The 24695-nt window shown below is 38.2% G+C and overlaps 1 protein-coding gene across 1 annotated transcript in view; it reads left to right on the forward strand.

Annotated features, from left to right (window-relative positions):
- Positions 1-24173, forward strand: part of LOC129094309 (uncharacterized) — a 128342-nt gene extending 104169 nt beyond the window's left edge. The window contains exon 6 of the mRNA XM_054602424.1: positions 22968-24173. The gene's annotated coding sequence lies outside the window, so the exon portion shown is untranslated. The remainder of the gene's footprint in view (positions 1-22967) is intronic.
- The last annotated feature ends 522 nt before the right edge of the window (positions 24174-24695 follow it).

Consider the following 24695-nt stretch of genomic DNA (forward strand, 5'->3'; position numbering starts at 1 on the left):
CAGAGTAGTTATTCATAGGGTCATATTTAATTAGTTGCAACAATAAATTGTGTAATTGATCTTCTTTTATCGACGGTACCATACATACAGGGAATGATTGGCTGTAATAGCTGAATATTATTATTATTATTATTATTATTTCCTATTATTATTATTATATTCCTTTATTGATCCCCATGGGGAAATTCAAGTGTTGCAGCAGCAATACAACACATACACAGACACAGACAATAAATACACAACTATACAACTACACAGACAATAAATACACATACTATACAACTACACAGACAATAAATACACATACTATACAACTACACAGACAATAAATACACATACTATACAACTACACAGACAATAAATACACATACTATACAACTACACAGACAATAAATACACATACTATACAACTACACAGACAATAAATACACATACTATACAACTACACAGACAATAAATACACATACTATACAACTACACAGACAATAAATACACATACTATACAACAATACTACACAGACAATAAATACACATACTATACAACTACACAGACAATAAATACACATACTATACAACTACACAGACAATAAATACACATACTATACTATAAATACAACTACACAGACAATAAATACACATACTATACAACTACACAGACAATAAATACACATACTATACAACTACACAGACAATAAATACACATACTATACAACTACACAGACAATAAATACACATACTATACAACTACACAGAAACAGATAATAAATACACATATTATACAATAAAATAAAAATAGAATAAAATAAAAAATAAGAATACAAATAAAAAATGTACAGTATATCCACATGGGGGGGGCTGGTCAGCATGATGACAGACTGTGGTCTCCGCTGTTGTTGTACAGTCTGATGGCAGTGGGCACAAATGAGCGTCTGAGCGTCAGCGTTTATTCTAATAAAAAACTGATGGTTCTACTTCTTAAACGGTGTCATACAAGGGCAGACTGGACATTATTTTCTAAATACGAGCTGCATGGCAGCATCCAGTAAGCTGCATTCATCTCACGTCTGAGTTTAATTAGTTGACATTCAATAACTACTTAGTTTACTGACTTAGTGACTCCAACCTCTGGGAAATATCAAGGCGTAATAGCTGCGTAGTGGCGCCATCGTCTGTCACTGAAAGTAATCGCAGGGCCTGCTGTTGTGTCCAACCTCATTAAGCCTCGGGTCATTGGTTTCAACACCTATTAAGTCTAATCTGCAGGACCTCGGTTTGGCCAAGATCCTCGGATTCATTCAGTCCTGCAGTTTTAAGTTTCCACAATCACATGAGACTTCAAAGACAAGATGAACTGGAAGCAATTGCAACACCTCTTAATACAAATAATGTGGCGCTGACATGTTGCTGAACAACGTGTTGAAAGAGAAAAGAGATCCTCCTCTTTTATATTCAGCTTTTACGAGAAAGAAAAGCTGAAGTGCTGCAGTGTAGCAGCCAAGGATTGTTCTGTGAAAAACAAGTGACGTCTTCGGGTTAAACTTTTTTTTTAAAAGTGTTGCTATTGGAGGAAAGTTGCCTGAGAGAAAAGTTGTTTGAGATTCACCGGGTTGACTGATTTTACATGACAAAACAGTTTCATTATAAGATGCCCCTGGCTTCATTAGAAAGACATCAGATGTATAAAGATTATCTTTTTCTTGACTTTAATAGTTTAATTATTTCTGCAGCTCCAAAGAGAGAGTGCTGCATCAAGCTGATTTCCCCTTTGGCAAAGCCGATGCTACTCCACCTTGGTTTGAGCCACATTCTCTTGACATCCTCATCAAGCCTCTCACTCGCTAGAACAAAAAAACACAGGATGGCAAAGAATATCTTTTACACCAAGGAATCATTAATTGATATAAATGATTAAAACAGAGGGAAATTATGAAATGAATTTGAAAAGGGGCCTCACAGGAAAAGCTTTGTTTGTTCCAAGCCTATTTTAATGAGCTTTTCATAACTGGGCAGGAGAAATTACTCTGTGTGTTCTTCTTCTGGAGCTCTTTTGCAAAAATAATTATGGCTAGCTGAAGTGAGGAGGAGGTGGAGGGGTCAGTGGGGGAGAGAGAAAATGGGTGGGGTTGGGTGGGGTGGTGGGGGGGGGGGGTCCCCTCAGAAATTGATCATCTCCTTTCTCCGCTGAGATCTTTCAGTCCTGTGGCAGTTTCCAAGCAGCCGCATTATGAAGCATACCAGATGAAAAAAAAAAACCCACACACACACACACAGCGGCACACAACAATGTGGCGCAACACTATTTCAATGTTTAAACAGGAGACAAGAGAGCGTCAGACGTGGCTCGCTGTGTTGATACTCCCCACGGGTGATCTCACTGAGATGAAAAGGAGACCACGGTGCCTCATAATGAAGCTGCTTGCCCTGTGGGAAAAAGCAAGAGAGTCACATTCAACATGGTGGTTAACTTCAGATCAGGTTTCACTCTATACACTCTATATATTCTATTAACATGACACTGAGGCACAGAGAGGCCGGTTTCAATCTGCAAGTTTACACACCACAGGCAATCTTCAAACTAAACAACATGCAGGTCACTTCCCCTCACAGTCATTTCATGAGATCACATTCCGTTGTTTACCACAGCAAAGTGTGGCCTTGTCTCCTGTTTGTGAAATAGCGTCACACTCTCTTTACTGGATGTGTGTGTGTGTGTGTGTGTGTGTGTGTGTGTGTGTGTGTGTGTGTGTGTGTGTGTGTGTGTGTGTGTGTGTGTGTGTGTGTGTGTGTGCGATATTCAGTTAGCTGAGCCAACTGATGAGGGGAGATTAGAGTTCAGATTATCTGCAGATAGAGAGGACCCACTCCATGACTGAACGGAGGATGGCGGACTCGGCAGGAAGATCTCCAAATGAAATCTTCTAAATGAGTAGCTGGCTACTTACCTGAAAACACATTAGGAATAGTTTGACATTTTGGGAAAGTACACTTGCTTTCTTGCCTAGAGTTAGACGAGAAGGTCAAAAGCACTCTAATGCCTGTAGCCTAAGCTAAATATGTAATTGCAACAGCCAGTTAGCTTAGTTTAGCACCAGGTGTGGAAACCGGGGTAGACTGAAAAAGGGGGGGGGCAACTTAGTTGATATCAATTGCGTGTCTGTGTGTTGAGGTGTAAGCTGAAATCAGGAAATGGTTAGCGTAGCTTAGCATTAGCCTGGCTCTGTCCAAAGGTTACACTTATAGACAGCATATAAGAAAAAGACGGAGTGGCTGTGACGTTACGTTTCGGTTTGTGTTTTGAAGCCTTGAGTAAGGCTTTTTGGCTGTGGCCATCTTGGTTTTTGCAACCAGAAGTGACACCAGAGGGTGGAGCTAAGCACAACCAAACACTGAACAAGACTTCTTAAGGCGACCAAAATGTTACAATTAACCTTCATGACCTGAAAACAATATGAAAGTGTTAAAGATGAAAGATGAAAACACAGACAACTCACAGACCAGACATCGCCGTGGTAGCAACCTGTAAAAAACAAGGTAGCCCTGTCCAAAGTTTAACCTGCTTTATCGTCTATTTCACTCTAAATGGACCATAATTTACTAAATGAACATCATGCTGCTTTGAAGAAGACTTGTAACTAGCGATTGAGACCATAAACTCATGTTTACAATGTTTAATGAGGTAATAAATCAAGTTAGAAGTCATTTTCTCATAGACTTCTATACAATCAGACTTCTTTGCAAGTTTAAGGCACTTATACTTTGGCTTCTCTTTTCAGACCAGAGGTCGTTGCCTGGTGATAGTCCAGGTTTTTGTACGGATTAAAAAAGCAATGTGTAATTTGTAGAGCTTTAGATTTGCTGGATGGTAGATTTTTTTACCTTTTGAAAGAGAAAGACTGGCTGATTTCATCCTGTTTCTTGTATTATGCTAAGCTAAGCTAAGCACCTGCTAGCAGTAGCTTGACACTTAGCGTACAGAGATGAGAGTGGTATCAATCTTCTCATCTAACTCTTGATAACTAGGCAAGAAAACATATACGCAAATTCTCCCAACAAATTCTCTGAAAACTGTGTTAGTTTTTAAATAAAAGTGTGGTGAGAAGAACATTTCTGGTGCATTTGTGATATGCTACAAGACCACATTCATTTGAACACATGGCAAATCAATACACTCCAGTGAGATGTGATGTGTAGTTGAGATGGCATGAAAACAAGCACATTCAGAAAGCCTAAATTAGTGTAATCAAACCCTTCAATCTGAGTTCATGGCGCTGTCGCTTTCCTTGTGGTATGTTCTCTGTACTCCTGCCACTTTCCCATGTGGTTCCAGCTCTACTTGGGTCACGAAACAATCTGCAGCAGCCAAAAGTGTTTTGCTCAATATTCCCCTCTCAAAATATGTCTCACTTCATTTACTTGGCAGTATTGATCTTGTTCATTTATTGTTTTGTAATTAAACAGAGAACAAGCGAGCTTAAGTAAATAGTAATCAACAACTCAATAATCAACCCCTGTATGGCAGTGGCCTTCTTCAAAGCCTGTGCGGATGATTTCACAAGCTCTGGGCAGTGCAACAGCTCTGAAAAAAATATGTCAGGACCAATACAGTGTCTGGAGATCAAGAGATAAAGTGATGTTTTAATCCAGAACAGCCCCGTGTTTGAGACACAAGTCACATGCATGTAATACAAATTAGTCAGCAGAGAGCAAGTAAGTATTAGTAGTAATTCTTGGCATCAAAGGCGTTGTTCAACATTTAGGAAAATACTCTATTGTGCTTTCTTTCTGGGAGGAGGAGAAGATTCATATTAAGTTTATTTCTCTGCTTTAACTGCTGCAGTCAGGCAATCTTTAGCCTAGCTTAACATAAGACCGGAAACATGGGGAAACTGCTAGCCTGGCTATGTTAGAAATTCAAAAATACACCTAAGAATACCTCTAAAGCCGTCTTATTTAAACAGTGTATTTCAGGTGTTAAACCTACACATAAACAGAAATGTAAAAATTATGATTTGTGATTTTAAGGGGTGCTACAAGATAGAGACATTTATTAATATGGACAAGCCCAATGGGACCAACCCCGGAAAACTCACTGACAACGAAACTTAGAGCTGCTATAATCAATATATTTTTATTAAAATTGATAAATAAGGAAGTGTTAAGTGAAATTTGTCACTTATAGTAATGAACTCATTGATAATTACTACCTTTTTTACCGAAGTTCTCTTTGGTTGTACGACCATCAAACCATTTAGGTTCAGTCCTTTGCCACAGCAGGCAGCTATTTTCGTCACCAAAAAAATAAAAAAAATCCATTGTACACTTCCTGCCCAGCATCAAACATCAGACAGACAAGTTAGAGACTACCTGGTGAATACAGTGGAGCATTTAGGAGCCAGACATTTCCCTCCCTTGGTGGAAACTAAAATAGGGCTAAAGGAGAGTGAATATTGGACTTACATTGAATGGACACTCAGAAGATTCCAGATGAATGCTAATGTTTTTCTATGTTTGCCGGATGTGTAAACTGATTGTTGAACTATTCCTTGAAGTTGCCTGCTTGTAGTATCATTTTCTAGTGTTACAGCAGATTAAAGTTATATTTTTAAGCATTTACATATTTTTCCCATATGTTTTTACGCAGCAGTGTGGGGTAGATATGCTACGCCTGGGGCAGATTTTTGGACGCGTCCATTTGCGAACAGGACTCAACTGAAAGGCTTTACTGTGGCTAAAAAGACGCAAAATATCTATAGTGAGGTAAATGCCAAGATTGCAAAAGGAAAAAAGTGTCCAGTGGGCAGAGTTACAATGTCTTTGACAAGACTGGTCATTGTAACTCTAACATGGGGTAATAATCAGAGTATTGCTGTCAATAAGTTTCTTTCTTCTACATGTGGTTTTTAAATGGTTTGTCATATTACACCCGCTTTGAATCTTATCAGCCGATTGAACAGGCATTATTAGCATATTATCAGCCTGATAGATATGGGTTGGAAGGACCCTGTTACACCTACTAGTAGGTTCAGAAGGCCGTTAACATCTGTTCACATGGTTGATAATCGACACGAATACATGAAGGTAACGCCTACCTCTAGCGACTGTATTAATTATGAAGGGAGCAAAGGAGTGATGGCAGGTGATGAAAGGAGGTTGGAGGGGTCAGACACAGGACTTTCACCCAGGAGACCGCTGTTTTTGTCCCAAGAGAAACCAAAATGTATCACTGACTTATTTTTCTGTACTTTTGTGACATAAATTATGCACTCTACTAATGCCAAGTTACGTAAGGTACATAGCAAACCAAAGCAACAATCTTTTCCTTAACCTAACCAAGCAGTTTTTTTAAACTGAAGTTGTTTTATTTTCAGTCCAGTTCACTTTCAATTTTACAAAGTGGTAGGTGCAGTTCGGCCCCTCTGAAGCATTAGAATGGTAGTGATAACCACTTATTTAACGCCCAGTCAATCGGCTGATAACATTTGAAACGGGTGAAAAGTGCACAAAGCTTTTCTCATTTGATACCATTCTAAACAAGAAGGGACTTTTGTTCCCCATAATTAACTAGTAACACTCCTGTCTGCACAGGATTTGGGCTCCGGGGGCAAACTTTTCCTGTAAAGCTAGGCCTATATAATGAACCCATCTGGTCTGTTGTGACAGTTTCATATAAATTTGATGGATTTTGTAGGTTTTTGATGGATCAGGGTGCACATTTTCAAACACAGCAGAAGCCCTTCACATTAATGAATGTGCACAACAGAGCCAGAACACATCTCAGCAGTGAGGAAAAAAAGATGTCAAGTGATGGAATTCAGAAACTAAATGACAGAGCAGCAAAAACAGCCCTTCCTTTAAGTGCTTTAATCGTTGGATAATTACTTCTACACACTATCTCAGACTCTCTGCATGCGCACGTACAAACACAAACAGAACACCATGTGCTGCCTCTAACAACATTGCTTTAATGAAATGTCATGAATCCTTAATGAGTCCCGATGTCTTGTGATAAATTTCATAATTATTCAACCCCACACAACTGGAGAGGGAAATTCATCAGTCAAAGCAAATTAGTTTGGATCCATTAGGGTTCAGTGTCTTGTAGGGACATTCACTTTATTAGCTCCTTACACACATTGCCATAATTGGGAGCATATTTCATTTGGCTCTAACCCCACTTTACTGAATGACTGCTCTTTTCCTTTTTTTTTTATTTACAGCGACGTGCTGCATACTGTGCATGCAGTGGCTGTTAAACAATGCAACACAGTGTGGGAGATGATGTCTTCCCTTTGTTTATTTCAGAAATGGCATACCTTCATCTTTGCCTTCTCAGAATTTGCTCATTTTTCTTTCATTGAGGCAGCTTGCCAAATCAACCGGGTCCATCTGTATTGATTCATCTAAAACTTCAAATGAAAGAAGTGGTAAGAAGCAATGATATCTGCTCCCTTTAATGTAGATTAAAACGAGCCAATGATGAAAGGGGGTTTTGTCTTTTTGCGAGGAGGCCGTGGTCTGAGCACGCAGCTCCTTGTTGATCAGTGGCACACGGCGGAGGGGATCATTTCTTTAGGATGACTGATGATGGCTTCCACTCACAGATGCCTCTCTTGTTTGTCTCGGGGCTGCCTCGGGGTTCGCCTTACCCTCGCTCCTCTCCCTCTTGCTCTGACAACCTGTGGACATCTCAGATGAGCAGCATTCTTCCCACAGAGACACCAAGTCTCAGACAGGGAAGAATGAACAGGAAAGCCTCTCTGTTTGGTGTCGAGGCCATGAGAAACTGATGGCGGAGAGTGGCACTCCATGGTGGTTCGGGAGTTGGTTGAGTTTCAGGATTTGTGAAGATTACGCACCAAAAACAAATGCAAATTGTTAGCTGTCAAACTGTTGTACTTATTCCTACTACACTTTTATTTGAAAACTATTAATTTGCAAGAAATGTCTTTTGTCTCTACTGCATGCATAAACATTTCAGAAAATTCAGCTAAGCATGCTCTTATTTTCATTTTTTGGATAATGTTTTAGATGCCTTTGGAGAAGTCTTAGTTTGTGAACAAAGAGGGTATTGGCACTATTCTTTAAGAGAAAAGGTACAGTATTGGTTGTTTAATCAAATGCCCAAAGAACGCCTTACCCTGACAAACAATTAAAAAATGACATTTTTATGATGCAGTGTTTTGACCTACAAGGTCTCTGTTTTTGTGCACACTTTTACATTTTTAGCCTCTAAACCTAATCAAACCAAGACTTTGGTAAATTTAGTTATTCATGATTAAGTTTGAAGGACTTGTTGGTATTTGTAGGCTAGCTAGCAGTTGGCCTTTTCTTTTGCACTTGCTTTCCATTTCCATGGTTTCATACATGCCTGTTTGGCCCAAGATGGGTTTAATGACCAGCTGAAGATGCGTTTGTGCAGACCAGGTGGCACAGTGCAAGTCTAGTAGCCATTTTGGCCTTAAACTTGGCTTGCATTTCTGCTTGTGCAGTTTAAAGACAACTGTGGCCTGAGGTGGCTGCTTACAAACAGTTAGACTCTTATGCAATTGTTTAAGATCTTTTTTTATATTCAGGCTGGTGATGTTGATTTGGAACTAGTCATGGTTAAACATTGTGTAACAGTGATACTCGTTACCTAGAGAGGTAGAAAAGAGAAGTATTTTGAAAACAATAACTTTCTATGTAAAAACTTGTGTAGCTAACATTAACAGAGTGGGTTAGCTCATCATTAACTAGCGTTAGCACTCCTACGCTATCCGGTTATTGAAGGTATACTGAATATATACATTAACTGCTTTTGCTTTTTAATGATTATAACAGTTGCTTTACAGGAACAGTGTTGTTCCTTAATTTTATTGTCTTCTTTCTCGATCACCAGGTGATGTGGTGGTTCACTTTTACACTATAATCTGTGGACTTTAGCTTATATCTTCATCTTTTCAACCTGTTTTCACTGCTGTATCAGTTTGAAATCCCTGATATATCCATTCAAATGCATATTGTAGACCCTTTTGTCTGCTACTCTATGAAATCGATTTTTCGTTTTTTTTCCCGCCAAGAATTTGATACTATTTCTTCAAGGAGTGAAGTTAGTGACAGGGTGGGCTCCATAGTTGCTTTGACAGCTTAATGGTTTAGCAGCCAGGGAGCGGGGCAAAGTCAAAGGTCTATTGTGAAAAACGTTTTAATGAATACATACATATGCTTTTTTATTAATTTTCTGATGACATTCAATCGAGGCACATTATACTGACCATGTATTTTTGGTGATCTAGTAATTGTGGTTTTGTATAACATTAATGTTAGCGGTCCAGATTGCCATCATGTGGATGCATCTTTTAAAATGTCTTAAATAAATGGATAGTAGGATGAGATACAGCACAAGCTTGAAGGGCAAACTAACCCTTATACGTTTCATTTATTATCAAGGGACACTGAATCTTCCACAGCAGCAGAAGGCCCTTCTATTGAGGCCTTGCTTTAGTGTCTTAATCTCATTCTGCCCACATCATGGCAATGTTTGTCCAAAAAGCTTTTGCTTTAGAGCTGACCTGATTGGAAGGTAATAAAAATCTAAGTCGAACAAAGGAAAGAAATAAGCTACATTCAAGCACGCACGCACACACACGCTCACACACACAGAAAATAGCACCCTTATCATCCCTGTTTCATTTAGAGTTGATTGCTGTCGGATTATAATGCAATCACCACGCTGTGTGAGCCGTAACTATGGGAACTGGTTTTAACTGTTTATCTTGCCAGAGATCTTAATTTAAGTTTGAACACTCTGGATCACTTAGATGTGAGAGACATGGGAAATTGACAAAAAGGGGACAACAAAGAGAAAGCAGGGAAGGGGAGCTGTGGAAGAAAATGGAGAAACAGACACTTTCTTGTTCTTTCTGTTGTATTTCATATGCAATTTAATTTGTCTTTCAGAGAGAAAATCAATTTATGATGACAATCCACGGGGCAGTAATGAAAGCAGCAGAGTTCCTTTGCCATGGGAAAGTTTCTGCTGGAGAATGCCACTAATCTTGGCAAAATGAATCATTCACACTTTATTTGGACATCTGTGTTATACCCCCCCCCCCCCCCCCCCAACTCTCCCACTTTCATTCATTTGTGACAGTTTTATTACAAGTTGTGCAGGTGGCCGGAGGCTCAGGAGCCAAAAAGAATGCCGCATGGAGATGGTCCAAAATGTTGAGGAGTTGTTGAGTTCATAGTGGTGTTTCCTCTGTGCAGTATGACAGTCAATATACTTAGGACACTCTCAACTAACATATTAACAATAGTTGGAATGGCACACTGGACAAAACAAGTTTTTTGTTCTCCTACATTTGTCTCCCACTTTGCTGCACTCCACTCAACAAAGATGTTTGACGTTAAGGTGTGAACAATTCCAGATTAAAGGCTCTGAGGCTACGACTTTATGTAAGCCCTAGCTAACTCCATCCTAAATACAGGAAATTGCACATGCTGCCAAAGTGTCCACAGTATAGTTTGGGACTCACAGCAAGCAGCTTTATCACCATCTTGGCATTCCAAGAATTTCTACAAAACATCCGCAAGCTGCCCTCAATTTAAAATATGCTAGAAAAGCGATACAAGCATCTTATTGAGTTGTCTTTTTATACACTTTCAAGACTTAGATTCAAGTCAATATTTTTATAGTTTGTATGATATCTTATGAAAAGTTCTGCTCAGGCCCCGGTAGTGTTTAGGCAACACAACTGCTTGGGTAAGTTAACGAAAGATCAGATTGGGTTAAGAGTTTGGGTTGAAATAACAATGGAAGGGGGTTATTTGAGTATGGAAGTTACATGAGAAATAAGTCTACATTGACAACTGGTTTTACATGGGACATGACCCAACTGTCACCTGTCCTGGCTCGCAATATTGTGGATTACATACAATTTCATTATGTGGGTTTTATATGATTTAAAGTGCTTTTCTTTCCGTAGGCATAGCTACAAACATTGTATGACAACAGCCTGATATTTGTAATGTGAAAGTGGTCGCTCGTAGTGGCCCATAGCGTTACTGTTTTGGTTCTCTCTCATCGCTCTTATCGACCCTGTTTCCAGATGCGGCTCATGCTTATATTTTAAAATCTAACTGAAATTAAATAGATTATTTTGTCTTCTACATCTTACATATCTGCTCTGTACATTATATATTGTGTTCTTCTTTGAGAAAAAAATCTGAAACCAAAAGAGAGAAATTCAATTTTTTTGGTTTCATGATGGTGCCCCCCCTCGCTTTGCATGAATTCAACAGAATACTCTGCTTGTAATTATCTATGTAGATGGAAACATTATTTTGTTACAGCCAATCAAATCTTGCATAAAACCATAACATCAGAGTTCTCAGACTTTGCTAATTTCAATGTTTTCATTTATTTCACATGAAAGATTTGTAGTGGCTGACAAAGTCTGTTTCTCACTTCAGAAGCCTAGTATTATCAGTGTGTTTCAGTTCAGTGCAAAACTAGGCCTATACAGCACAGCCCATGTACATACGGCTAAATCAGCTATTTGAGTTAGAACATCATGAATGTTTCTGTGTCTTTTGCTTTTTTTTAAATAAGGTTTTAATAAGGAGGTAATATACTATGTATCAATGGTGAACAGTTCTCTCAGTCACCAGTGAAGGAGCTTCACAGTTAAGCTACTGATTCCTTCAGTGACAACGGTGATAAAATAGGATTTGGTAGATTGTTTGTCATGTGATCTCTTAGTTCGTCATGGTGTTGGTATATGAAAAGAGGAGAGTCCCATACTGTTTCATCACACAGTATCATAGCTTTTTTGTTTTTTTGTATCTACCGCATAATCATGTTTGCATTTTTTTTTTTTTAAAGATGTTGATTTATCTGATAAACCTTAGTGTTCATATGCAGCATAACCTGAAAATCTATGTATTTCCCAGATTTCTGCTTTAATAGAAATTTTTAGCTTTAAAATCAAGCTCTGATCGTGAGTTAATAAACAGTGTCAGCTCTGCAAAGAAATCATAACGTCCTCCAGCATCTTGAGCCTGCTGCTGGGTGGGTCCTTGAGCTCAAGTCTAAAGCCTGCACTTTACATTTCTGAAAAATCCATTATCAACAACAGTTTTAATGAAAAAGGGAATTTGAAATCTCCAAATGGGAGATAAGACTGGCTAAACTTACATTATTCTGAACATAATGACATTAAATTCACTTCCGCTTGCCCTCACCGCTTTCTTGTTCTCATGCACTGTATTTCACCGGAACACAAATTGACTAAATTGTAAGCTGAAGTGTGAAATGGAAATAAGTTGAAGTGGCGAGGTCAGCGATCAATAGGAAGTTAATTAATGAGGAGTATGCAATGTTGTGTGAAGTATGGATTTCCGAATGCTTATGATTGTGTTCCAATCATTGAAATGTCACCAGCATTACATCTGAAAAAAATAAACCCACCTTTAATTTACCTTCAATTTATAATCTAACAAAGGAAAATATTTAGTTTTGCCTTCAGCCAACCACTCATACTGAATATATGTATTGTTGTACTGACTTGACTGAAGAAACCAACGAATGAGTGATGTCATAACATGTCATGACTAAAATGTGTTGTATTAAGTCTAATATTGAGGACTGATCACATTAATTTATCCCCAAAGACACAAGCCTCTTGACTGAATTTTTGAAGAAATACATTTATTTACAAAATTCTATTCAAAGATATGATTCAACTGCTATGAATAAAGATGGTATTTCCTTTATTGATAAATAATTTGTATTCCTGTCATTTAAACAGCTTTGATCCAGATGATAGAAGGAGTTCAATCTTTGATAAGTGGTTTAAAATGCAAAATGAAGTGAGAATGGCTAGGAACATCTACAGTATATATGATTAAAGCTATATGTTTAAACAGCGGAGAAGAAGCTAATGAATTCATTATGTGCTATGTTTAAGATTGAGCTATGCACACACTGAACATAATGAGTATCCATTGTCATTGACCCATATAGAAGTCACTTTAAAAAATGGATGGGTGTATTTTTGGTTATTGTATGTAGAACATAGCTGCAGTATTGTTCAAGACTCAAAAGTTTGCGTGAGAAAAGTTGTGCTGTGAAAGAGAACAAGGATAAAAAATTAAGTTCTGATTACAATTACGGGACGTGACACTTAGCTGATTTCAAATCAGCGAGGCCAAATTTCACAAAGCCTGTCAATGGTGGCAGCAAAGCTCGCCAGATCCCTCCCCAATCAAAAGTTTGCTCTATATAATTTTACGCAATCAGATTTCTCCACAGTCATCCAGTGCAATCAGGTAATCAGAGGGGAGCATTAACAAGACAAATGGGGTTTAAAAAGTGGGTGCACTCTGTTTGCAGGAACTTCCTATGGAGAAGCCCCCTCCCCTCCTTGATTACTCCTATCACCCTCATACAGCGCAACATCCCCGCTAAACAGCTTACAGTACAGGCAGTATGCTCAGCAGTGATTGACTTTACATGTAAAATACGACAGGTAAATTGTTACTCTTAAGGCTATTTATGTCAAGTGATTAACTGCACCAACTAACAGTCTCTGTGAACGAGTCTTATTGTGTACAGTAATGGCACTGCGGCCTCTTTCCCACCTTTCATTAGATGTGAAATTTTACGATCCAGATTGCACAGTCAGGGACTATTTATACCAGCGTGCATTTTCACCCCATGTGTGCAGATGTAGCATATGGGACTAGATTTGTGCTGACTGCTGTCTGTCTTCTTGTGTACAGTTTTACCTAAACAAGCTCTGTGTACTGAACTGTAGAATTCTTTTTTTGTGTTGCAGCAGCTATAAATCATTGAGTTTACCTGTTGAGTCCTTACAAAGGTCTTAGTGATTATCAGCTTGTTTTAAAGTAGCTTGTTAGGTTGCATCATAAAGATTAAAAAATATCTAAGTAAGTAAGACTAGAAATGTGTATATTGGTTGCTATGAAACATCTATAGCACCTCGAATGAAAAGCAATCACGTTTTTGGGATATAAAATGTTACTATATCAGCTTTTGGTTGATTTGCCACCATTGGATAGAGCAAGGCTAGCTGTTTCCCCCTGTTTTCAATATGTATGCTAAGCTAAGATAACTAGCTGCTGCCCGTAGCTTAATATTCACTATACAGCCATAAAATGGGTATTAACCTTTTATCTAACTCTCAACAGAAAAGCCAATAAGCATATTTCCAAAATTAAAACTATTCCTCTGAGCACAGGAGTCTTGTATAAAATGATTATATTTTGCTATAAATTCTGTGGATTGGATTGTGAGGTATAGATCAATCCATACACGTGTTGTAGGATTATACATGACAGATATACTTATATCATATTCCTTGTTGGAATTTGTGTTTTTCCCCCAAAACTTTTCCTTCTCTCCCTGTTATAATGGTGCGTTTTTGGGAACTCTGACAGACTGACCTGTTCACACACTTACCCAATCCTTCGAGCAGATTTCCTTGCCTCTGAAATAATTAGGGAAGACGATGTGAGGAAGACAAAAGACAACAGGAAAATGAAATAGTCTCTCTCCTTCTCTCTATCTGGCCCTTAGGGTCTTTGCAGCAATTCTAATTAAGCCCATCCAGAAACAGAGGAGCCAGACTGGGGCAGTTTCTCATCAGGGTCCCTCCATGAGCCTCTTTTGTCATGAACACACAGCCAATTACAAAGCTCAACAATAGAGTGGGGGAGTCTTATACCCTCCACAAAGACGAGAGACTATGGAGATCTCAAAATATCCATAGGCATGGAGTGACTTTGCGAAAAACACTCTCACTTTCCAAGGAAGTGAAATCCAACATGCATTCTTTTTTTTGGGTGGAAATGAGACTCAGATCAACCTTTCAGGTTCAATTCCCTTAACACATCATTTTATGTTTCCAAGGAAACACAACAGATCCAGTAATAGAGTGCTTAGTGTGCCCCACTAATTAACACTAAATATATTTCAGTGTCAAATAAATCTCCCACTCTATATCAAGTCAAGCCAAAGAAAACCTCACTTGTTTATCATCTTTTGCATATTAGTCTTGGCGAATAATATGAGTGGCTCTGTGATCTCCGAGCTTGCCAGACCTTAGATTATGGAGCTGTCTCTCATTTTATTCATTGTGCACAGAGGGTAATTACCCAGAGATAAGTGTTCTTCTATCGGGGTCTAGTCACAGCGTTCCGAAAGCAATCTCCCGTCCCAGGCTATTTGGGCGACACAGAGTGGGAAGTGGGTGCAGGAGGACGCTGGCTGAGCTTTGTGGTTGCCTGCGTTTGGATGGGGACTCCTGACAGTCACGGCCAGGTGGGCCAATCTTTCAATCAGACACCCTATTTACCATTGCAAAGCTCTACTGCCCTGCCTCATTTATAGCTTGTGATGAAAAGCAGATAACAGTGTACATTCACCCTTCCACCTCTTTCCTCTGATGGAGGGAAAACATCCTCTGGGGGCCTTGGACTATTAGTTGTTGTGTCACATCAAAAATGAATGCTCCATCGGATTTGTAGGAAAATCAGAAGACGTGTCAGAAAGTGTAATTAGTCACTGAGAGAGGATTCTATTTTATGTGTGAATTCTGACGGGGATAAGTGAGGCAAGATTGATGCTTCTAAGACAAATCAATGAGTGGAGGAAAAACATCTTTTGTGAGGTGAATTTGTATCCAACATGTTGGCTCTGGTCACACATACACACACACAGATATAGATGTAAAGCAAGAAAACAATAACCAAGCCCATACATGGAGGAACAGACAAACTTGTATGATTAAAAACTACCAAAACTAATAAATGGATTTGCTAGTAAACTTTAAAATACCATTGTTCAACGTAACTAGCCCAAAAAGACAGGTGGTAATCTATGAGGATGAAGCCGTAATGCTTGATTTAAAGGCCCAATCAATTATATTCATGTTCATGTAAGTTACAGGTAATTAGCTGGATAGTGAAAAATCAGCAATTTGTGTTTTCCTATTTGTGTTACCAAATACTCTTAAACAGGCCCTATTATGCTATTTTCCGGGTGCATATTTTTATCTCAAGTTACAGTTACAACATGTTTACATGCGTTAATGATCATAATCCTCCTTGTATTTCTCATCCTGGCTGTCCTGCAGCACCTCTTCTCACCCTCTCTCTGAAGCGCTCCGTTGTAGCGCTTGCTCCTCCCTCCAGAAAGCAAAGTCTGCTCCGATTGGTCAGCTAGCCCGCTCTGTTGTGATTGGTCAACGTTTCACATTTCAAAAAACTCTTCCTCCGGAGCTTCAGTTCCGGTTCTCTCTTCTGTTGTTTGAGGGCGGGCCAAACTAGCCGGAGGAGTTTTACGTCACTTCTGTAACATTGTGACCTCATAAAGTTACGGAAGTGAAGGAGAGAATTCAATGGAGCCGTTTCAGGCAGCTCAGGAGCTTCTGAGGGGGAGGGTCCCTCCTTTTAGGCGTGGACTTCAGGTTTTACACTCTACGGACCTTTTACATGTACAAAAATATATATAACACACTAATGAAGAGGGAAAAAGTGGAAAAGCATAATAGGGCCACTTTGAGTAAAAGCACGGAAATATTATCATCAAATTGTACTTGAGTGTCAAAGGTCAAAGTTCTTGCTATGATGAAAGGCCCATTTCAGAATGTTCCATTTGTATACACACTGTATTATGTATATTCTGATATTATAAAATTGAATTTACGTACAAGGAACATTAAAATGTTTATTGTATGTTAATTAAGTTTAATTGATACAAATGCTTATTCTATATGACGATTATATGTTTTGAATGTTAAGAGAACAGTTTGACAGTTTGGGAAATATCCTCATCCACCTTCTTGTCAAGAGTTAGAAGAATGATGTTACTCTAATATTTGTACAGTAAATATCTGGCTACCTTAGCTTAGAATAAAAATGTCATACCAGGGAAGCAGCTAGCCTGGCTCTGTAGAAATGGCTGTCAAATAAATTTGAAAAATTGAAAAAACAAACAAACCTCAAGTTAAGTATTTAACTCCAAATTGCACAAAAAAAGTACAAAGCCTTTCACTGATGTCTGTGACTTGTGGTTACCCATAACCATACCCATCTCTGAGTAGAGCTCCAAAGATTTTCTCAATGCTTTAATTCAAGTTTAATTCTGAACTGTAAATATTTTTTGTTTGTCAAGTTTATTTTCTCTGAGATGAATAACCCCACTACATGTGTTCAATGGACATAAGGAGACCTTATGTCTGCCACATCATAGACAGAGAAGGAATTGTGCTATGAGACTCTAAATGAACGGCATCGAGTGAAAGTTTTTAATTATAGAAAATAAACATCTTACATCAACACACCAAATGGAGCCACCCCATTGGTCAAACCATTTCTCCTCCCAAAGGACCTAATGCAAAATTAGGTAAAGCTGCATTTATTCTTCCAACGTTACAGTTAACCCTCTACTATGGTCGACATCTTTAATGGAAATATAAAGAAAACACCTGGCATGATGTGTTGGTCACTGATTAAAAAAACTTCAAATCATGTTGTTCAAATGGTTTTGTATATGCAGATTCCCCTTATAGTGCCCTTTTGTAGATCTATAAACTTGACTATCTGATCTTCTGGTAGATGGACTGTTGAAATGGAAACACGTGTTGGTTCAACCTGGGTCAAGAAGTCGAAGGAAAACCATCTCAGGTCCACTAGAGACTCAAGAACCCGATGTTGCACACTACGTGACCACAACAACAGCTAGAGCTGTAACTATTGGTTCATTACAACCAAGACTTTATTCTCATATTTCCAGCTATTGGTTCTATTTGTTATGGTAAGAATGTACTGGAAATGCCACAGCTTTGCTAAGCATAATAGATAGAATGGGGCAGTCTGACAATTTGTAAATAAATCTTCTGGTTTGAAAAATTAGAAAAAGAAAACAAAGACCAACAATAAAATTAGTTTAGTTTCCACCTTTTGGACCAGATTATAAGAGAGACTGCTGTAAAACTGTTTATTGTACACCTACAACATTTCAACGCAAACAATGTTTTATCAATCTTGGCCAAGATCTATAAACTTGACTAGTTTAAAATACAGCGATTAAAAAAATAATGAAGCCAAGAACCAGGTGTGGACCTGAGCCTGCTCCGACTATGTACAGGTACGACTGACGTCTACCACGTGGACATACTTGAGTGGACACCATTGACTAGCTCTCGTTACATATAAACTACATCGCCGCTAAACAGCGAGACTTTCAAATGAAGTCAAAAATATGTCCACCTGATCCCATTCTGGCACGGCCACGTACGTGTGGAGGGGGTTTGTGCAGGTGGACAATAAGTATATAATACTAACGCCAGACCAAAAATAAACAAATTAGCTGTGATTAAATTGGAAAAATACGATGCCAAAATAACGACTTCAAAATGATGCAGGTTTGTAAAAAGTCTTAATTCATGCTTTGTAACTATAGCATTTTAACTGCTCTTAACATGGTGACGGGCTGCTAAGAGCATAAACATTGCAAACATTGCAAACAACGGCAAACGCTCATACATTGTTTGCCTGAGGGGGAATTGGAGGGGGCGCTATGCTCCGCGATGGCGCCATCGATCGGAGCAGCAGTACCTGTTGTGTTACCGCAGTGCAAAATGGCAGCCATGAGCTAGCCAGTGGCATAAGCTCACATTTGCAAGTTCATGATGAAAGAATAATTTTCTCCTTTACTAAAGTTTAGCAGTTTTCCTGCATCATATATAAATTCCCATTTTGGTAACCCATTGGCTTCTAATGCCTGATGAAACGCCTGTGGTTGTGCATATGCATTCTGTGCATGCTGGTGCGGGCATCTCTTTCTCACCCCAGGCATACATAGTGGATTGCGCATAGCATGTCATTTATTTTATAATTGGACCCGTGGTTTTCAAATCCTTTTTCACGTGGTCTTTGATTTATTTGATAGGCCCAATTCAATAGTTCCATATAAGTTTGGCCCAACACAATTTTATGACTGGAATTTTTTTTTATTGAAGAGTTGTATAATGAGAAGAAGCTCCTTTCCCTAGAATTAATTAGGCAGTAGTTGCTGTTGTTGTAACTGGTTATGAGATACCTGTCTGGAAAACCTATCTCTGGGGTCTGAATTAGACTTCTACAGTTTCCGCGCTGCCTTGTGAGTAGTCATATTTTTCAGGAGGTGCGCATCTCTGCAGCTCTCTGCAAGCTCAGCAAACCATCTCCGTGGCACTGCAGAATCTCTGCAAAAGCGTTTTCTCAAAAGTATATATTAGGCATATGGGAAGTGTTTCAGTCACCTTATCAAAGGCAAATATATAAAGTCCAACAATGAAATGCCTTTGATGGTCCTCGCATAGCAGTATCAACACACACTGTAGATGCTATCCTAAACCTGAAATCAGTGGATTTGAAATTGGAACTTTAGAACAAAATCAAAATAAGGACATTTCCGTGCCATTTAATTTCCCCTGTACCTTTCGTTTTATGCCTCAGATGATCCAAACACAGTCAGGGCGACTGTCCCTGCGGCTGTTGATGTTCTACCTTTATTTATCATGGGAAAAGTTTTGCTAAGCGTGCACGTTCTTTCTTGTAACCGCAGTCATCTAGATTTTGGCCTTTGAGCAGCATTAGCAGAACAAATGGGAGCAAAAGCGGTTGTTTTTGGAGGCGAACACATTACTCATTCCTTTTATAGCACAGAGATTTTCCCAGCTGGTGTGTGGAGTCCAACAGATACAAACTTACTTCTCTCACTTTCAGGCTACTGCTGCCTTGGAAAAAGTTCACTTAACTCATCCAAAATGTACTTTGTGTGTTAAGATAATAGCATTATTGCTCTCATTTGTGGGATATACAGTACAGTATATATATATTATATTATTATATTGTGTCTTAATAAAGTTCTCCAAACAGCATGTTGCCTTTCTCCCCTGCTGATTCCATACAGTCCAACCAGTTTCTGAAGACCATCATCATGTACCCCTCTTTCAAAAAAAACTAAAAACAAAAATACACTCCTTCTCACAGACAAGACAAGCACTAAACCATTTCCTGGTGTCACATGTTTCAACTCTGTGAGGCTGAAACAATTCGTTCTTTCATTAAAATGAAACATGAGATGCCAGATAATCTCATAAATATGTGTTGTATTACTTTTTCTGCACTCATGCTGGTAGGGAGAAAGAGGCAGGCCTTTGTTTGGGGGCTTCCTGGCTCACAGGAAGTGATTGCAGTGGGACAGTGAGGGACACTCATCTCTTGGAAGGGGGGAATGCTGGAAGACGTATCCCTTTTTGATCAAGGCTTGCTGACGGATCACCCGGAGAAAGGCAAATGGGGATCATACCGAGGCCTGATGACAAGAGGCCAATTTTGATGTCCCTTTTCTCTCATTGCGGTGCTTCTCTTTCAAGCCCAAATCTGTTTGAGCAGCCTGGGAAAACGTCTTTTTACCCACCTTGCTTGTCACAGAGTTGAGAGGACAAGTAAGAACTAAATTGAATTTAGATGAATGTTGAGACTTAATAAACTGCTTGTGTCTTAATTTTAGTTGCAATGAATAGGCTCTTGATTTGATTTTCATCTATTTTGCTGGATAAAAAAACTCATCAGAAGTCTTTTAGCTGTGGTCATTATTCTGCCATTATCACTGGATTTGAATAATGCACTATTTATTCACAAATGAAGACAAAAGACAAAGTCTTACATAAAAAGCAGACAGAAAAGGAGAAAATTCAGGCCCTAAAATTCCCTGAAAAGTGGACAGAGTGAGACTAAGCTGCTGAAATAAAAACTGTCTGTGTGCGAAAACAACGGCACCGCTTCGTTTTATCCCAGATTGTTTTATTGAAAAATGTTGACCTATGTGAGAAACATTATATTTTGAGAATCATCAAGCTTCATATTCAGTGTAACTATAACCTCAAAGGCCACGTGTATTCACAGTGCTTATAATGTATTAGTGGAACAAACTCTACACTGTACTCTCTTTACAAATCCCACCTGGCCCTATATTAGTTGCAGATGTGGCTCTCTAATTCATAATGAACTAATAATGGTTTTGTTAGTGCAAGACTGTTTTCCTTTCCTCCCCCTTGCACACATGGAGATGTGAAGATGGAGATAATCTGTGCTTGAGGTGTGGCAGGTACATGAAACATACTTTGGAATGTGCTGTAGCAAGATAGCGGGCTTTGAGGTGTCTAAATGTGATACATTCATCATGAATTGAAAGGATCTGTATCATTAAATAACAGATTTTTTTTTCCTTAGGGAGTCACCTTTCTGTATCCGCCAAGATTATAATGACTTATTTTAAAGGGGGAAGAAAAAATCCACATATGAGCTCACCAACTAACACGGGAGAAACCGCAGAGGTTAAGTACCCTGTTTAATTGGATGTCTTCGACTGTATTTGTGGCAAATTATAACCACATGATACAGAACAAATAAATGACTCCATATTTTGAGCGTGCATTGATATAAAGGAGAGATCAAGGACTAGACATACAAGTTATAGTAGAACAGAATATGCAGATCTAAGGGCATTAATCAAAAGCCTTATCCAGCTTTTAAGTCAAAGAGACTACAGAATATAAACCCTGTGTTTGAGTTATTTTAAAGCAGTATTGAACTAGAATCATATTAACTAATTAAAGCATAAGGACAATTATATATTATGTTCAGTGCACATAAAAAAATGAAATTTTACACTAAATATATACGTATAAATATATATATATTTTTTACAAATGTTTCATTCATAAAATGTCTGTAGATTTACAGATATTAAGTTTGCGATAACAATTACAGGTAATTAACCATTATTTAAGATTTCATTGATATCATGTGCTTCTAATAGCTATTTATTGTATTTGTATAGATTTTAAATGTTACTGCAGGGTATGTTCTCATATCACTGCCAATATTATAGCACAATAGATCTGAATATGATTGCCTGTTTGTTTTCCACTATATAAATGTGTTGCTTAGATTTATTTGTAAGACGTTTCTAACTATATTTTTGCGTTTTCTTTCAGCTGCAACCCCGACCGTGTGAAATGGACTTGGACATTTTCAATAACGTTAATAAAATAATTTTGGCCTTCTGCTTGCTGTACGTACCTGCATTAAGTGGGTGGTCTGCCAACAATCTAGCAGCATCATACATTACAATTATAACCACAATAAACCACAATCTGTATATGTTGTCTTATATATGTATGTATATCCACTTATGTATGTCAGTTTCCTGAACCATGTGCACAACATCAGAATCGTACGCTTACAGTCCCGCAGACTGTTTGCATGCCTCGCGTTACTTTGCTACCTGTACTTTTATGTATGCTGTGGGTGATTTTAAGATGTTAAAGTAAGCCTTCCTAACCGCTTCGATTTATGTTTTTTTATTCATGCTATTAATGATAGCATGAATTATGCTTCTAAGTCTGATTCACATCTTTGGTCTTGCAGCTGAAAGATTAAGAATATGTTATGGCACAAATGTAGATATTGTCAGATCTACTTATTCCTCTCCTCTGACATTAGACCTGTCAAATTTTGTTATTGGTCATATGCTGCAAACACCGTCCCTTTAATGTGAATGCATTCATGGCCAGATTGAGGAACCCTGGCTTGACTTACCGAGTCTATAACCACCGTTGTGCAACCGCTTAGCGTGACTGCAGTTGTTAGGGTTTGTCAAGCCAGATAAAGGAAAGACACCCTAAGGCCCTCAGACAACTTGAGTATTTACAACCAAAATACCCACATCCACATTTCTTCTATATAGAGCTGAAGAGATCTATACATACATGTGCAGCCGTGTTATGTTTTGCTGGGCAGCTTTTCCTTTCCAAATATGTAGCGTAATCCTTTTGATTTCTCAGTTCTTTTCATTAGATATACTCAGAGACTTGACTACTATTCTATGTTTTTGCTTTGTCTTGCAGGATGAGAGCATCAGGAAGTTCTTAGAGAATGGCACATCCTTGGACCCAAGAATCAAGATAAAAGTGGCAGTGTGGACCAGACCAGAAGAAGAGCAGATGAATAGGACCTTAAAACATGTTTGTCTTAATTGGTAATCTTTTACTCATCTTCCATTGTAGATCAATGTATCTGACTCCCATAATCTATGAATACAGAATAAATGTGACAAATAACCAGTTGACCGTGATGGTGACTCATCTGATGAAGACAGAACAGTTGAGAAGTTCAGAAGAAACTCAACTTTTGCATTTACCTTGAGAGTGTCGTATTTATTCTTTTGTTCGCGAAGCAGCCGAAGTTCTCTGCCCTTGAAGAGCTATTTTGCTGAGGAGGACATGACAATTGAAATAATAACATAAGACATTGTCAGCACAGAGAAGGTTCAGAAAGGGATACATTTCTACAGAGCTCTACCCACTACACTAACCTTACTGAGTGCAAGCATCATCCACACAGCGTTCATTTTCTACCACTGTTTACTTTTCTGAAGAGGAACCGAAAGTCTTAAGTATGCAGGAGTGAGCCTTAGACATTGACTTGCAAATGTGTGTTTTAAAAACTATTAACACTGATTCATTTTATATTTGACATTTTGTTCTATTGGACTCTAATATTTTTTTGGGGGGGCGGCTATGGCTCAGGAGGAAGAACAGTCATCTGGTTATGTGAAGGTTCCGAGCTCAATTCTGCCTTTTAATACATTTCTATTTGTTGATATTATGTTAACAGACAACTTCAAGTTGTGTTTAAAAGGTTTATATTTTTATGTTATGACACTGCTCAGAGTGTGTAAAAAATGCCATAGAGCTAAAGAATTGTAACTTAATGCTGTTTTCTTTTAGTTAAAATGAATATTTATGATATCAAAAACGAAAAAAAGTTTCATCTAGACAAAGACTTTTCAACAGAATGAAAAAACATCTTTTCACATATTGTACAGAAAAAAAGGCTTATGTCTCATGGATCAAAGTTGTGGCCCATGGCCCCTTAACATTACAATTCTCCAAAATGACAAATAATACTGTGAATCTGCAGAAAGTCCTTTTTGATTAAAAGTACATATTTTATGTTCATAAACTGTGTCATGGTTTTTCAACTTGGTGTAACGACAATCTTACAGGAAATCATTGCAGGTAGACAGGTCAGTTTTATAAAGCTACCACTAAGAACGGCTAAATTTACAAATCTTGGCATTATATGCCGCTGTATTTGATGTGCTAAACTTGTTTTTCCATTGTCCAATGAATACTGTTAAATCTAGTAATGCTTTAAATTGACAGATTGATACTGTTAATATATAGACATTCGTCTTTGGTTTTATTTACTCATTGCATTTTTACACATCATTCCCTTATTATTTTATATGAAAAAAACAATAATTGGGAAATTACTGTGGACGGACTGAGTTGTTTCATCAAGTCAAAATAAAGGCCTAAAATATGCAGAGATTAACCTGGAAGGTACTTTTTAATGCTTTTAACACACTGTTTTTTCACAGTTTAATGGACATTTATTAAATGATATATCCATCCATCCATTATCCAATGTAAATTAATTTAATTACAACCTGACAACATTACACTCTGTCTTTTCTGACTTTTTTCAAAAACCATACTATGACCTTCTATGCAATTTTATTGAAATACTATTCTATAACGTATTATTCTGTTTTCTAAATACAAGACGAG

The sequence above is a fragment of the Anoplopoma fimbria genome, chromosome 8, assembly GCF_027596085.1.
Source record: "Anoplopoma fimbria isolate UVic2021 breed Golden Eagle Sablefish chromosome 8, Afim_UVic_2022, whole genome shotgun sequence".
NCBI classification, from domain to species: domain Eukaryota; kingdom Metazoa; phylum Chordata; class Actinopteri; order Perciformes; family Anoplopomatidae; genus Anoplopoma; species Anoplopoma fimbria.